The sequence below is a fragment of the Lathyrus oleraceus genome, chromosome 3, assembly GCF_024323335.1.
Source record: "Lathyrus oleraceus cultivar Zhongwan6 chromosome 3, CAAS_Psat_ZW6_1.0, whole genome shotgun sequence".
Classification (NCBI taxonomy): domain Eukaryota; kingdom Viridiplantae; phylum Streptophyta; class Magnoliopsida; order Fabales; family Fabaceae; genus Lathyrus; species Lathyrus oleraceus.
Genome location: NC_066581.1, coordinates 433221177 through 433226293, shown reverse-complemented (window position 1 = coordinate 433226293; position 5117 = coordinate 433221177). Strand labels below are relative to the sequence as shown.

Genomic DNA, 5117 nt, shown 5'->3' with positions numbered 1-5117 from the left:
TTTATAACTTTGAGCTCAAACCCTCTCTTTTGCAAATCGTGCAACAAAATCAGTTCTCCGGAAGCACTACGGAGGACCTGAATCAACATCTTTATGTGTTTCTTCAGTATGCTGACACGCTAAAGAGTAATGACGTCAATCCTAAAGCCATTCAATTATGGATTTTTTCCTTGGCTACAATGCCTCCCAGCTAATTCTATTACTACATGGAATGAGCTTAAGAAGGTTTTCCTTGCCCGATATTTGTTACCGTCTAAAACGGCAATTTTAAGAAACCAAATCACTTATTTTAGACAAGTTAGTAGAGAATCTCTCATTGAAGCATGGGAAAGGTACAAAGAGGTGATGGACTTTTCCTGCATCATGGCCTAGAGCATTGGCTAATTATTCATGCTTTCTATAATGGTCTCCTCTATAACACGAGGATTACAATTGATGTTGCGGAAGGAGGGGCTCTGACGGACAAACCATTCTCTGAGTCCTCAACTTATTTAGAACATGGCCCAAAATCATTACCAATGGGGTAGAGAGTGCACCCATGTTAAAAAGTCTCAAACGAAAGGCGGTATGTATAAATTGAAAGGCCTAGATCATGTTTATACTAAGGTAGATGTCATTACACAGAAGATTGAGAACCTAACCATTACTCCTGCAGTTATCATAGCTGCAATGAATCCTCTCTATGTGATTTGTGGAGTCCAAGGACACATCACATCTGACTGTCAATTATTGTCTGAAGCTTTTCATGACCAGGAAAATTATGCGTATGGTAACCCCTACTCTAACACATATAATCCTGGATGTCAAATTTCATCTATAAGAACAACAATGCTCTTTTTGCACCAAGACCACTTCTTACTACTCCCCCTGACTTTCAGAATAATAAAGGAGCCCATGTATCTCCTTCTGCACCTAAGAAGTCTAATCTGGAGCTCATGATGCAGAATTTTATCATGTCTCAGACCCAACAAAACAAGAATTTTATGAACCAAAACGTTCATGCTAATGAGTTGATCAAATTATTGGCGAATAAGGTGGCGTCATGGTGTAGCGGTAAAAGTTTTGAGATTAAGTTATTGATTAACTTAACTCGCAAAGCAAGAGTCGCCATCGTGCTTTTATTATTTCCAAAGGAGAAGGGAAAAAGTACGAACAAAACCCAATGAAGTTTTAAAAGAAAACTAATAAAAAGAGATAAGGGTTTGGGGGTTAGTTAAGCAAAGGGAAGGTATTATCACCCTAAACACCCATGGTACTCCATGGGAACATCTTTGAAAATATGTACATTTTAATTTAAAAAGGTATTGTTTGCAAAAGATTAGAGAGATGGAAAAAGAAATATTTATTTTTTATTTTTTTGTGTTTGCCAAGACTTTAAGAGTCTCATGCCTACGTACCAATAAAGCATAACGGATGATCAAAACCTCGTATTCCATGGTAAAAATAACAAAGGTGTTTATTTTTATTCATTTTTAATGAAAATATATTTTGTCGTTTTAAGGAGAATACTCAACTAGTCACCCACAAGTATGAGAACTTTGCATCACCATGAGAAGGGCTTCAACTTGGATAAAGATAAACAAGTATGCCACTAGCTTTTTTAGATGGAAAAGATTTATCATCAATGCTATGGGGATAGGAGAATCATATCTTAACTATGGAAATAACTCACGTCTAAACTTTGAGGGGGAAAAGATTTAAAAGGAAAAGTGCACAAAGGGCACAAAATGATTTGAATGGGTTATGCATTTTTTAATTCTTTTGAAATTGGTTTGAATATGCTTAAGATGGATTAACATTTATTAAGAAAATGTTTTAAAAAATCACTTGACAAAATTCAAGGTTTATTGAGAAAATGGTTCAAGTTTAAAAATAAGAAGGTTTTGGAAAAGAGAGAAGATTTTGAAAATTAAAGAAGAAGAGAAGAAGAAGAGACTATCCTAAAGCATGAAGTAAAAGTTAGGAAGGAAAGATCTAACCAAGAGATAATAAGATTTATGACATAATTCTAGAAAGAATTCACTCCTTTGGATTAAGCCTCAAGACAGTCAAATAAGCAAAGAATAATTATGCATAAGATGAAATCAAAATAACCAAGCCAAGTCTTCACAAAGAAGTCTAAAGTCAAAGGTATCATATGAATCCCAAGGTCTCAAAGCATAAGCTCCCAAAGCAAAGGTCAAGATCATAATTCTAAGTCCATAACTACACAATAATGCTAAAGATAGTAACTACAAGCCCATGAATCAAGAGAATAAGTTCTTTTTAAGTTTTTTCTTTATTAATGTCTTTTACAAGGAAATGAAAGTCCAAGTGGACAAAGAACAAATAACATAAGTACAAATAATATGATATGAGATGTCAAAAAATAAAGCATAAAGTAAATGACATTACAATAAAAAGCATAAGATAAATGACATTAAAGTAAATTCAATGCAAAGATATGTTATTAAATGTTAGTGATCAAAAAGGTTTAGTCATTTTTTGGAGAACACTCAACTATTCATCCACAAGTATGAAAATATGAACCTCTACATTACTTATGAGAAGGGCTCCAACTTGGATAAAATCAACAAGTATGCCACTAGCTCTCATAAATGAAAAGGAGATAATATTTTCACATAATACCATGAGGAGTAGGAGACTTACAATCTCACTTATAGAAATGACTTGCTTTCGGGACAAATTTAGTGCTATATTAAGCAATCGTAATTGGACTTATGTAGAAGTCACAATTATATGAGGCCGGTCAATAATAATGTTTGTGTTAATACATGCTAGAGACATGATATGTAAATCATTCTCCTAAAGTCATGTCACACAAAAAGAAAAGAGGATGGATCAAGCACAAAGACTATGAGCATGGTCCATTACTTCAATCCATACTTCATAGTGATTATGACAAACTTATGCATCAATCCAAAGTACCATAAATGACCCATGATCAATTAGGAGGTAGATTTACAATGATGAAAGTTCATCAAGTACCAATCCATACATCATGAACAAAATGGACACAAATCATCCAATTGATCAAGGAAAAAAAAGAAAGGGATGAAAAACAAGGGGACAAGAGAAATCATACCCAAATTAGATCAAGGGTTTTATCAAATCATCATTAAAATAAATCATCCATTTTGGTGGATTAGGGTTTTCACCCCCATCAACACCCAAGATCCATTGAGTTTGATGAGACCTATAATTAAAACAACCATGATCCAAGGCCAACAGAAATCCACAAAGGTTAAACAAATATAAAATTAAATTAAATGAAATAAAAATGCAACAAAAGTAATTTTAAAATGAATTTTAAAATAGAAATAAAGTGAAAAATCCATAAAGTCCTTCAAAACACCAAATAAATGGCCAAAAAAATTATGGAAGGTTCGAAATAAAATAAGAAGCATATAATAAACTTTTCCGACTTTTAAAATGCAATAAAGTATTTTTAAACAAATTAAAACAAAGGAGAAAAGAGAAATTCCACGAAAAATAGAAAATCAATAAAATAAAATGTTAAAAAAATGAAAATTAGATGAAGAAAAATAAAAGAGAAATTTAGAAATTATTTGTATGCATATGTGTTTTTTTATACAAATGATATTTGCAATAAATAGAGTGGATGGATGAGAAAAGAATTCATTAATTATATTTTTGTGTTTGACAAGATCTTCGGGCTTGTGCCTACATACCAACATAAAAATGAGGAATCAAAACCTCGTAGTTCGTGGTATCAATTTTAAAATGAGTGAGTTGTTTTTTAACAAAATTTAAGTTTAACAAAGGCACAAGAGGCCTAAAAAGGTTTAGATGAGTGTTAGTTATTTTTGACTTTTGAAATTTTAAGTCAAGTATAGTTAATATCATTTACAAGTTTGTTTAAGAAAAAGAGTTTGAAAATGCAATGGCATAAGGCCAAAGTTTCTAATTTGCAATATGGTCAAAGTTTGAAAGAAAAAAAAATAAAGAAGATTTTTAAAAAAGAGGGAGAGATTTTGAAATTAAAGAAATGGGGAGGAGATGAAAAGACTAATGCTAAGCACAAATTTAAAAGTTGAGAGTTGAAAAGATCTGACCAATGGGCTGCAATCCAATAGACAAAAATGTCATATAGAAACCCAAATTTCCCTTGGACTTTAGAATCAAGCAATATCAATACACAAATAGCAAGATGAAGAGTAAGACATCAAATAAAGATATCCACATCCAAGCTTATCAACTCCATGATCTTCTTCAAAATTCTCCATGTATCAGATGACTTCAAAGATAAGCATTAGACACATGTTCAAAATAACAGCTTCAATATGATCATGTTGCAGATGAACTCAAATGGATCTTCAGTATTTGTATCAGATGAATGTTCACTTCATAAGCACTTGGTTTCATGAAAGTTGGCATTAGTCAAGTCCTTTGCATAGGGAGTGTTGCCTAATTCTAAGTCCAATGTCTCAAATCAAATCCAACAGTCCACACAAAATGTCTTTTAGGGTTTTTGTTCTTATTATGTACATTAAGACCAAAAGACCACAAACAAAAGCAAGTATATACAAACATAATATATTCACAAATTATGGCTCAAATGAGAATAGTGAAAATGACATTAAAGTAAACAAATTGAATGGTATGAATAATGACAAATGAATAAAGCTTGAAATTAAAGTGCATAAGAGTAAATGGCTTGAAATTAAATGTTAATTGTTAGTGGATTAAAAGTTAGTATTGCTTTTGCTTTTGTTTTGTTTAAGTCATTCTTTGGAGAATACTCAACCCACTATTCACAAGCACGGATCCTTGAACTAAGACATCTTCCAAAGGAAGGTAAAAAGGCCAAGTTTCCATACAATACCATGAAAGAGGGGAGACTTACAATCTCACTTACTAGAATGATATGTCTTTTATGTCACAAATTTAGTGTTATGTTAAGCAATTATAACTGGACTTATGAAGAAGTCACAACTATTTGAGGTCGGGCAATAGAAATATTGGTGTTAATGCATGTTAGAGACATAGTATAATGAACTATGCTCCTAAAACATACCACACACAAAAAATATGCAAAAGGGTGGATCTAATCTCATCCATACTCATGTTGATTTTGCAATCAACTAGCCTTAGGA

At 32.3% G+C, this 5117-nt stretch overlaps 1 non-coding gene across 1 annotated transcript; it reads right to left on the bottom strand.

Moving 5' to 3' along the window:
• Nucleotides 1-264: 264 nt before the first annotated feature.
• Nucleotides 265-370, bottom strand: LOC127133988 (small nucleolar RNA R71). Its single transcript, XR_007807773.1, has one exon. It is a non-coding gene; the product is annotated as a small nucleolar RNA R71 (small nucleolar RNA).
• Between the last annotated feature and the right edge of the window lie 4747 nt (nt 371-5117).